This window comes from Zingiber officinale, chromosome 8B, assembly GCF_018446385.1.
Source record: "Zingiber officinale cultivar Zhangliang chromosome 8B, Zo_v1.1, whole genome shotgun sequence".
In the NCBI taxonomy this organism is placed as follows: domain Eukaryota; kingdom Viridiplantae; phylum Streptophyta; class Magnoliopsida; order Zingiberales; family Zingiberaceae; genus Zingiber; species Zingiber officinale.
In genome coordinates this window covers 97820910-97831751 of record NC_056001.1, presented here as the reverse complement: position 1 = coordinate 97831751, position 10842 = coordinate 97820910, and the positions used below count along the sequence as shown (strand labels likewise).

General features: G+C 43.7%; 1 non-coding gene across 1 annotated transcript; it reads right to left on the bottom strand.

The window, feature by feature from the left end:
* Positions 1–10465: 10465 nt before the first annotated feature.
* On the bottom strand, positions 10466–10571 carry LOC122018210. The gene has a single exon (XR_006121641.1). It is a non-coding gene; the product is annotated as a small nucleolar RNA R71 (small nucleolar RNA).
* Positions 10572–10842: the final 271 nt, after the last annotated feature.

The following is a 10842-nucleotide window of genomic DNA, read 5'->3' as shown; positions in this document are numbered from 1 at the left end:
AGGAGAGGCAAGGAGATGTGTGTGGCAGTGGATAGGCAACCAAATAAGAACCTGCTTTAAAAAAAAAAACTTTTAAAGAACTATGCTTTGGTATCATGAATTATAGTACCGTATGTGTGACTTGATGTTATGTTTCTACTAATTTTGATATCATGTTATTGAGGCCATGGTAGTGTAGTTCGGATTTGATGAAAGGGAAAACAAAAGAAAAGTTTTTATTAAACTAAGAGAATTATTTTAAGTCTTCCGCTGCTTTTTTAAAAAAAAAAGAGAAAAATTTGTACATAGAGTATTGTAGCCCCGTCCCTTAGGGTTAGCAGGGAGGGCGGGCGTTACAGTAAGAAACTCTTCGTACTTCGCAGCCGCCGGAGAAAAAAAATCAGTAGTTGTCGGAGAAAACAAAACGAAGAAAGTTTCATTTTTTTAACTTTGAACCAAGTTTACATATATAAATTAAGTTTATTTTTTCTCTCTCCTCTTTTTTTTTACTTTCCGCCGCTCACGAATAAAACGTCTTGCCCTTTGTTTTTTTTGTAAAATATCAAAAAATGGCGAATAATGATAAGGGAATTTTTTGGAATTTTTAGAAATTTTTCAGGAATTTTTCGGAGCTCGTATGAACGAGTTAACGAGGATAAAAATGAGGTCCGGGAAAGCCTGTTTAGGCTACCCAATTTAAGCGAGGAAAAGTTGAATTTATTTATTCATTTCTTTTTCTTTCTTTGTTTTCACCGAAACCTTTTCCCCCGCGTGTCCCTCTCTTCTTCCCTGCCGAACCCACTCGCTCGAAGCCATGCCCTAACTTCCCTTCCTTCTCCTCTCCGACGGTTCCTTCCTCCCCAAGCCGATTTTCCTCCTCATCCCTAGTGCCGACCTCTCCTTCTTCTCTCTCCCGAGCCGCACACTCGACGCCACTGCCCTTCCCTTTCCCGATCTCACCGCGCCTTCTCCACCCGACGGCGTTGCCACCCGCTGTGCCGCCGGCCGGTCCACCTCCACCGGCCACCAGGACCGACCTAGTGCCGGCCACCCCGAGCCCTAGCCGCCGCAGTGAAGGGGGAGCCGACGGATTTCCACCTCTTCTCTTCCCCCTCTGCCCTAGCGGCGGCAGCCGAGCCCTCTCCACTGCTGAGATCAGGAACGCCGACGCGCAAAGATCACGCATGCCCTGGCCAACTCGGCACCGACCACTCCTGCCTGTGCCCTAGCATCGTCGGGTCCCACTCCTCTGCCTCAGCACCGGTTGTTGGTCATCAGAGAGGACCAAGCCATGCCCTAGTTTTTCCCCATTTCTGCTCTGATCAACGCCGTGGATTGTGGTCACTGGCCGACCACTGCAGGTGACGCTATTGCCAGCAACAGTGGGTTACAACCGGAGGAGGAGGTCAATTGGGTAATGAATTCTTGATACAAGCTTTGATGACCTATCTTAGTTTAGTTTGGGAACCTGATTTGGAAGGGAATTTACTGATTTGGGTTGCTTGTTTTGTTTCTAGCAGCCAACAACCCTAACTGTGCGGCAAAACCCCCCATCCAGCAGTTTTTTTTTGCTCAAGAACGATTGAGGATAAGGTAAAGTGTATGCTCATGATACATTTGGGTGAGTTTGTTTGGATAAGTTTGATTCATTATATAGTTGGTGGTTCAAGTGAAGTTAGGTTTAGATTTAAATTAAATTGTATAATTGAATGATCCGGGTTGAGGAAACTAATCCTAGTTGATCAAAGGATTAAATTTAGCTAGGGTTAATGTTTATATCGATTAGGGTTTTTCCCTAAATTGTTCTTAAGGATTTTTATTTAGTTATTCGTTTGAGTTGTAGCTAAATAAAAATGTATATATATTGGTGACACAAGACTTTGACGCGAGACGAGCATCTTGACATCAGATTGGACTAGATACGATCCTCTTATCGGAGGCGGGTACCTTGACTTATCTTTTTGATATGTCATGTTGATATGTCTAGTAGGTTATAGCCTTTAGTAATAATTATGTTCGTCCTTGTTTCGGTACGTCACTACCGGATACCTGTTACATGCTTGTTTGCTCACCTGATATGCATTTTATGCTAGTACCCACATGATTATATATATATTATGTTCAGGACCTAGGTTTTTGATATCCTATCTGACCTGTGTACTTTAGATCTTCGTATTTGACCATTGATATTACGGTACTCATTTTATATATATGGATATGGATATGCTGATCAGTTTATTGCTATGCTTAGTGTCATGCATCATGATTGCATGCTGCGCGATTGTCGGCTCCACTATGGTTGAGCACATCGCCAGTTACATGTTTTCAGGGACTCAATGATTCTGGTATTTCTAGGATGTTTGGATCGGTTTCCATTGTCTTTGTTGACGATGTTGTGATCTATTTCGGATCTGAGGTGAGTCACGTACACCATTTTCGCATAGTTCTAGAGATGTTTCGACGAGAACATCTATATGTGAAGATCAGTAGTGCATATTTTGATTGTCTTTTGTGAGATGTTTTGGGACACACGGTCACCAGTAGGAGTATACCGTGGTTCCACAGGAGATAGAGGTTGTTACCATTGAGAGTAGACAGAGTCTATACAGGAAGCTCGCTACTTCCTCTGTTTGGCTCGATATTTCTGGAGATACGTTTAGGGTTTCTCTCGGATAGCTATGTCACTGACACGCCTGACCAGGAAAGGCGTGAAGTTCATGTGGTCCGAGGACTACGAGACCAGCTTCGAGGAGCTGAAGCGGAGACTAGTGTCGGCTCCGATTTTGGTTTTACCTTCTGAAGAGGACGGATTCGTGCTCTATACCGACGCATGTCTACAGGGTTTGGACGCTATTTTGATACAGCACGACAGGGTAGTTTCCTACTTCTCGGCAGTTGAAGGAGCATAAGGAGAACTACCCAGTACATGGCTTGTGGCTGGCCGCCATTATTTTGCCTTGAAGATTTGGCAGCAGCATCTGTATGATATTACATTGAGATTCTCACTGACCATAAAAGTCTCAAATATCTGTTCACTAAAAAGGAAGTTTAATCTCCGACAGAGGAGATGGATGGAGTTCTAGAAGGATTTTGATTGTACCATTAGCTACCACCCGGGGAAAACTAATGTGGTTGCCGATGCACTTCGCTAGAAGTCCAGAGGGACTTTAGCATGCCACCGAGTTGTGGTTACGGACTTGATTAAGGGATTCTACGAATTGGGCCTTGAGGAGCAGGGATGGACAGAGCAGGGTATTCTTGTTACCATGGTTGCTCAGTCGTCGATCACGACGAGGATCCGAGAGCCCTAGGCTGCTGATCAGTATTTGCAGTTTATTTGCAGCCAGATAGCTTCAGGGCAGCAGACTGAGTTCACACGAGACGAGGAGGGTGTTATACACTTCCGAGGCAGATTATGCGTACTTCAGTCTCATCCGGTTTTATAGGAGTTACTTCCGGAGGCTCATCGCTCATGATTTGCTGTCCACCCAGGCGGTACCCGTATGTACCAAGATTTGAGGTGTTTCTATTGGTGGAACGACATGAAGGAAAACATCGCGGATTTTGTAGCTAGATGTCTTGTTTGTCAGCAGGCGAAGGCTGAGCACCAGATACCTGCCAGATTATTTCAGCGGATTCCTATTCCTGAGTGGAGATGAGAACACATTACCATGGACTTTAAAGTGGATTTGCCTAGGACACGCCGAGGCCATGACGCGATTTGGGTAATCGTTGATCGATTAACCAAATCCGCGTATCTCTTAATGATCCGGAAGATTTGTTTCCTGGATCGATTGACAGAGCAGTATTGCCGAGAAATCATCAGAGTTGCGCAGCGGAAGTGTGGTGGCCCATTGAGTATTATTTCGGATAGAGACCCTCGGTTCACGTCTCGTTTCTGGCAGAGTCTGCGGCAGGCCTTGGGCACTCAGCTCTGATTTAGTACAGTTTCCATCCGTAGACAGATGGACAGTCAGAGCGGATCATTCAGACTTTAGAGGACATGTTGAGGTGATATGTATTGGATTTTGGAGGCAGTTGGGATGACTATTTGCCATTGGTAGAGTTCGCCTACAACAACAACTTTCTTTCGGCTATCAGGATGGCATCGTTTGAAGCGTTGTATGGTAGGTCTTGTCGGACACCCACCCTCTGGGATGAGGTTGGGGAGACCCAGTGGTTGGGACCTTATAGACTCAGCATGAGGCAGAGTTGGTCCGTACTATCAGACCGGAGTCGGAGACTTTTAGAGTTCTCCATTTGCGACCATGTATTTCTGTGAGTTTCACCCACGAAAGGGGTGAAGAGATTGGCCTCAGAGGTAAGCTAGCCTGCGATACAATGGACCTTTCTAGATCTTGGAAAGGGTTGGAGCGGTAGCTTATCGTTTAGCGCTACCACCAGCTTTGGCGGGCGTTCACGACGTATTCCATGTGTCTATGCTGATGAGGTATATACCCGACCCGACACATGTGTTGACAGATATCTCAGTTCCTATTCCGCCTGACGTCACTTATGAGGAGATTCCGGTACGGATTTTAGACTGGAAAGAGCGTCAGTTGCGGAACAAGACTATCCGGCTGGTTAAAGTCGGATGACAACATCATTTGGATGAGGAGGCTACTTGGGAGCTCGAGGATACGATCCGAGCTCGATACCCCCATCTTTTCACATGAGGTATGTGATTTTATGGTTCCGTTCAGCATTTATACTGTTTAGCATTTGCTAGTACTTGTTGATGGTAGATATCGAAATTTGGGGACCAAATTTTTATTAGTGGGGGAGAATGTAAAATACCGAAAAATGGCGAATAATGATAAGGGAATTTTTCGGAATTTTTAGAAATTTTTCAGGAATTTTTTGGAGCTTGTATGGACGAGTTTACGGGGATAAAAATGAGGTCCGGGAAAGCCTGTTTAGGCTACCCAATTTAAGCGAGGAAAAGTTGAATTTATTTATTCATTTCTTTTTCTTTCTTTGTTTTCACCGAAACCTTTTCCCCCGCGCGTCCCTCTCTTCTTCCCCGCCGAACCCACTCGCTCGAAGCCATGCCCTAACTTCCCTTCCTTCTCCTCTCCGACGGTTCCTTCCTCCCCAAGCCGATTTTCCTCCTCATCCCTAGTGAGGACCTCTCCTTCTTCTCTCTCCCAAGCCGCACACTCGACACCACTGCCCTTCCCTTTCCCGATCTCGCCGCGCCTTCTCCACCCGACGGCGTTGCCACTCGCTGTGCCGCCGGTCGGTCCACCTCCACCGGCCACCAGGACCAACCTAGTGCCGGCCACCCCGAGCCCTAGTCGTCGCAGTGAAGGGGGAGCCAACGGATTTCCACCTTTTCTCTTCCCCCTCTGCCCTAGCGGCGGCAGCCGAGCCCTCTCCACTGCTGAGATCAGGAACGCCGACGCGCAAAGATCACGCATGCCCTAGCCAACTCGGCACCGGCCACTCCTACCTGTGCCCTAGCACCGTCGGGTGCCACTCCTCTGCCTCAGCACCGGTTGTTGGCCATCAGAGAGGACCAAGCCGTGCCCTAGTTTTTCCCCATTTCTGTTCTGATCAACGCTGTGGATTGTGGTCACTGGCCGACCACTGCAGGTGACGTTGTTGCCAGTAACAGTGGGTTACAACCGGAGGAGGAGGTCAATTGGGTAATGAATTCTTGATACAAGCTTTGATGACCTATCTTAGTTTAGTTTGGGAACCTGATTTGGAAGGGAATTTACTGATTTGGGTTGCTTGTTTTGTTTCTAGCAGCCAACAACCCTAACTGTGCGGCAAAACCCCCCATCCAGCAGTTTTTTTTTGCTCAAGAACGACTGAGGATAAGGTAAAGTGTATGCTCATGATACATTTGGGTGAGTTTGTTTGGATAAGTTTGATTCATTATATAGTTGGTGGTTCAAGTGAAGTTAGGTTTAGATTTAAATTAAATTGTATAATTGAATGATCCGGGTTGAGGAAACTAATCCTAGTTGATCAAACGATTAAATTTAGCTAGGATTAATGTTTATATTGATTAGGGTTTTTCCCTAAATTGTTCTTAAGGATTTTTATTTAGTTATTCGTTTGAGTTGTAGCTAAATAAAAATGTATATATATTGGTGACACAGGACTTTGACGCGAGACGAGCATCTTGACATCGGATTGGAGCAGATAAGATCCTCTTATCGGAGGCGGGTACCTTGACTTATCTTTTTGATATGTCATGTTGATATGTCTAGTAGGTTATAGCCTTTAGTAATAATTATGTTTGTCCTTGTTTCGGTACGTCACTACCGGATACCTGTTACATGCTTATTTGCTCACCTGATATGCATTTTATGCTAGTACCCACATGATTATATATATATATATATATATATATATATACTCAAAGAGGTAGTGACATACCATGCTTGTTATGTTCAGGACCTAGGTTTTTGATATCCTATCTGACCTGTGTACTTTAGATCTTCGTATTTAACCATTGATATTACGGTACTCATTTTATATATATGGATATGGTTATGCTGATCAGTTTATTGCTATGCTTAGTGTCATGCATCATGATTGCATGCTGCGTGATTGTCGGCTCCACTATGGTTGAGCACATCGCCAGTTACATGTACTACACACACCACCACTCATGGATTAGTGGTATATCAGGCAGGTGTGTGGCGGTTCTGCTGTTTGGCTCCGTTGGTCAGGTGACTCAGTGTGGTAGCCGACAGACAGTTCCGCTCTGTTTGTCTCCACTGGCATTTAGTGTAGCAGCGTGATAGCCGACAGACGGTGGACTTTGTTTGGCTCCGTTGGTCAGGTGACTCAGCGTGGTAGCCGGTAGAGATACCTCCCCGTCATTGTGTACCGAGAGATGAGAGCATTGAGCTCCCCCATTTATGATTTGGGGTCAGAGGACAGGAGTACTCCGACAGCATCCCGTTCACTCAGTCACTCATCAGGTGTAGTGATGGTAGAGTGCATGGTTGTCACAGCCCTACCCACTCGGTTTCACCATTGTGTGTGAGATGATTGACTGGCGTCAGGGGTGACCAGGACGCATCATTGGCATCATACGCATTTATGCATTTACTGCTTGTGTTTGCTGCACTTATATGCTGCATTTGGATGGATGCATATGTTTGACATGCATACAGGATTTATGACACTTCCGGTCTGACGATCTGATTATTCTGATAGGTGGCCCTGGTGAGTACAGTACTCTTCAGCCTTTTCTATTATGCATTACCTTCTTTTGTTTAGGAGACTGTACTCCATAGTTATTACTATTTGTTATAGTTTATTATACATGTCAACTAGGTATCTGCTGAGTTGTTGAACTCACCCCCGTGGACACTATCTTTTTCAGGTACCAGGTTGTTTATGGAGTCGCTTGGAGTATCCTGCTTGCCGGTCCCCATGTCACATCAGAAGACCTGTCTCTGCCTTTGTTTATTGTTATTTTTGGTATATGTATTTGTGTACTTAGCTTTGTATTCCGGTTTTGTGTCCGGAGTGGTGTTTTGTGGTGTGGTGTAAGCCTAGCGGCTAGCATGTCGTGTAATTTGGTTTTCTATCGTTTTTATGCTGTGTTTTCGATTTTTGTTCCAGCCGAGTGGGCTGATGATATAAACTGCGTGGATGACTTTGTGTTATATTTTTATTATTGTTATTGTTCCGGCCGTGTTAGCTGAGGTATATGTGGCCCTGAGGGCTTTGTATAAATGCTTCAGATTATCACCCGTACAGGGGAGGTGCTGCCAAAATTTCTTCGAACAGGGACTCCCCTGGGGCGTGACATTTTTTTTCTGCCAACCAAGGTGAAGCTGTAAGCTCATGAAGCCACCTTTCTGTCACTGTGCCGCCACCCACCTGCTGCTGAGTGCCGACCAGTGGCTCTTGCCTGCCAGTAGGATCTTCGACTAAACCCCGCCGCCCGACATAAGTGATGTGCGTAGATTATATACTCTTTTATGCATGTTTTTACGCACATTTACATACTTTGAGCATGCTTGATCTATGCATTTTTATACTTCCAGCTTTCCTTTTAGCATATTTACTCTTTTGGTTCGGAGATATGCTTTTTGTGCATTTTCTGTACACAGGAGTCGATTTGGTGAAGAATCTACATCCTTGGGCAAGCATTGGAGGAAACAAAGGGAGAAAGCACCGGGCCGTGTACCTCACACGGCCCTGCACTGGTATGGAGCTCGGGCCGTGTGGAGTTTGGCACCAACAGAAGTGGAGAATGACATGGCCGTGTGAACTTCACACGGCCGTGTCAAGATTTGAAGCCAACCAGAGCAGAAGCCTTACATGGCCGTGTGGATCTACACGGCCGTGTAGCGCTTCCAGAGACGAAGTAGGCTGTGGCCGTGTGCACCACACGGCCGTGTAGCATTTCCAGAGACTAAGCAGGCTGTGGCCGTGTGCACCACACGGCCGTGTAGCATTTCCAGAGACTAAGCAGGCTGTGGCCGTGTGAACCACACGGCCGTGCAGTTTTGGCAGAGAAGGAACTGGACATGGCCGTGTGAATCTCACACGGCCGTGTCACGGGGCCATGTGGCGCCCGATTCCCTCCTCTATTTAAACCCTCCTTCATGAATTGAAAGGAGATCTCTCCCCCTTTGGGAGAAGGCAAGATTTGGTGGTTTCCTCCCATTCTTGGGAGGATTTCTGGGCGATTCAAGGGGAGTTCTTGGCGATTCCGGCTCCGGAGCGAGGATTGGATCCGAAGACGAAGCTTCTTCGCAGATAAGTTTTCTCTTTCCCCCCCTTTTCTTGGTTTCTTGGATTGGGGGATTTAAGGAATGCTTATATTCTCTATTTCTTCGGGTTTTCTTCCTCGATTCATGGAGTAGATCTTGTATTCTAGGATGAAGGGAGTATTTGTATGATGGATTGATGTAATCTCTTATGGATTTGCCATTCTCTTGTTTCAATGACATTATCTTGCTTGTATCAATTGGATCTTGAACGATTAAAGATGATTTGTGCTTAATTCTCATTCTTGATTAATTGTTTGAATTTCTTATGGACTTTGTAAAGATAAACTCTCACTCGATCATCCGAGGGATCCACGTGACAGGTGCAAGCCCGTGTAAGGACGTTTGAGAGACAATCTTGAAGAGGAAATAGGAATATTCAAGAGAGTAGGATGGATTTTGTGATTAGTTTCTTGTATCTTGATAGATTGATAAGTCGTGGGCTTCTACGTTGATATTCGAGGAAGGCATAGTAATAGGTGCACTTCTGTGTAAGGACAACATAGGTTCATGTCTAATTAATCCTATTTAGATACATTTCTCAGTCCTTAGCCGGTTGTCTATTGCAAGAGAGAACCGGCAACTTTCTACATGTTTGACAATTGAGGGATAAGAATTGGTGAACCATTTACATTCGAGAAATCATACAAATAAACTGAAACTCCTAGAATCTCCCTTTATCATACCCCAAAACACTAAACTCTTGTTAGTTGATCTTTAAGATTAGATTTATTTACCTTACTTTGCTTTTGAAACGATTGGATAGTTGTTTGGCTAATTCGCATTGAGACATTTCTAGTGCTTATTCCAGTCCCTGTGGATACGATAATCTTTTATATTACTTGCGACATTTCCGTACACTTGCGGAGAGCGAACAAGTTTTTGGCGCCGTTGCCGGGGACTGCGCTATAACATTAGGAATTATCAATTGAGTTAGACTAAACATAACTTTTCCTTTTTTTCTTTTGATTTGCATAGTTATAACTAATTGTTAGAATTCTGTTTTCGTAAGTTTTTCCTTTCTTGAATAACATTCTTGACAATTCTTTTTGTTGCAATTCTAATTCTAATTCTATCTTTGCATTCTTGATTTCTAGTACTCTAATCTAACTTTTCTATGTTTTCTCTTTTGATCTTGTTTCTTTCTTCTTTTCTTTTGTAAACATATCTTGCAATTTTTAGCATATGAATTATTCTAGACATTTTTCTTTTTCCTTTTATCTTTTCTTTCTTGTTTTCATTATGCACTTTCTTTCTTGCAATTTAAATTCTGCATTTGCTTTCTTGCTTTTCATATTGCATTTTATTTCTTGTTTTTGATTCTTGATAATTTTCTTTTTCTTCTTGAATATCCATGAGCACTAACATGTCAAGCAGGCCCATGAGAAATTTTTCTACACCCTTTTCTGCAAGATTTTTATCTCCCATTGTGCAACCTCAAATTGAAGTAGAAAGTTTCCAACTAGACCCAGAGATAATTTTCATGATACAAGGTCACAAATTTGGAGGAGAAGTATCAGAAAGTCCTTATCTGCATCTTGAAACATTTTTAGAGATTTGTGATTTGGTGAAATGTGAAGGAGTATTAGCAAATGCAGTTCGATTGATGACATTTCCTTTCAGTATCAAGGATAAAGCAAGGACTTGGCTATATTCTCTCTGTCCTCAAAGCATCACAAGTTGGGAACAATTGGAGAAGCAATTTCTGAATCATTTTTTCCCTCCAAGTAGAACGGTGTATATGAGGAATTGCATAACAAATTTTTCTCAGGCATATGGAGAATCATTATTTGAAGCATGGGATAGATTCAAGAGTCTTCAAAGACAGTGCCCTCATCATGGTTTTGAAAAATGGCTGATTTTGCACATATTCTATGGGGGAATTTCTTTCTCAGACAAGACTTTATTGGATTCATCAGCTGGAGGTTCTTTTATGGACAAAAGTGTAGATGAAGCTTATTCGTTAATTGATCAAGTGACATTGAACCTCCATGAATGGTCGAACAAAAGTTGGATGGAATTTCCCTCAGATATTCAAGAAGTGCAAGCCATAAATGTAAGAGAGCCTGTCAAACAAAATGAAATTCAACCACCTAAAAATGTTGAAATTCACAAG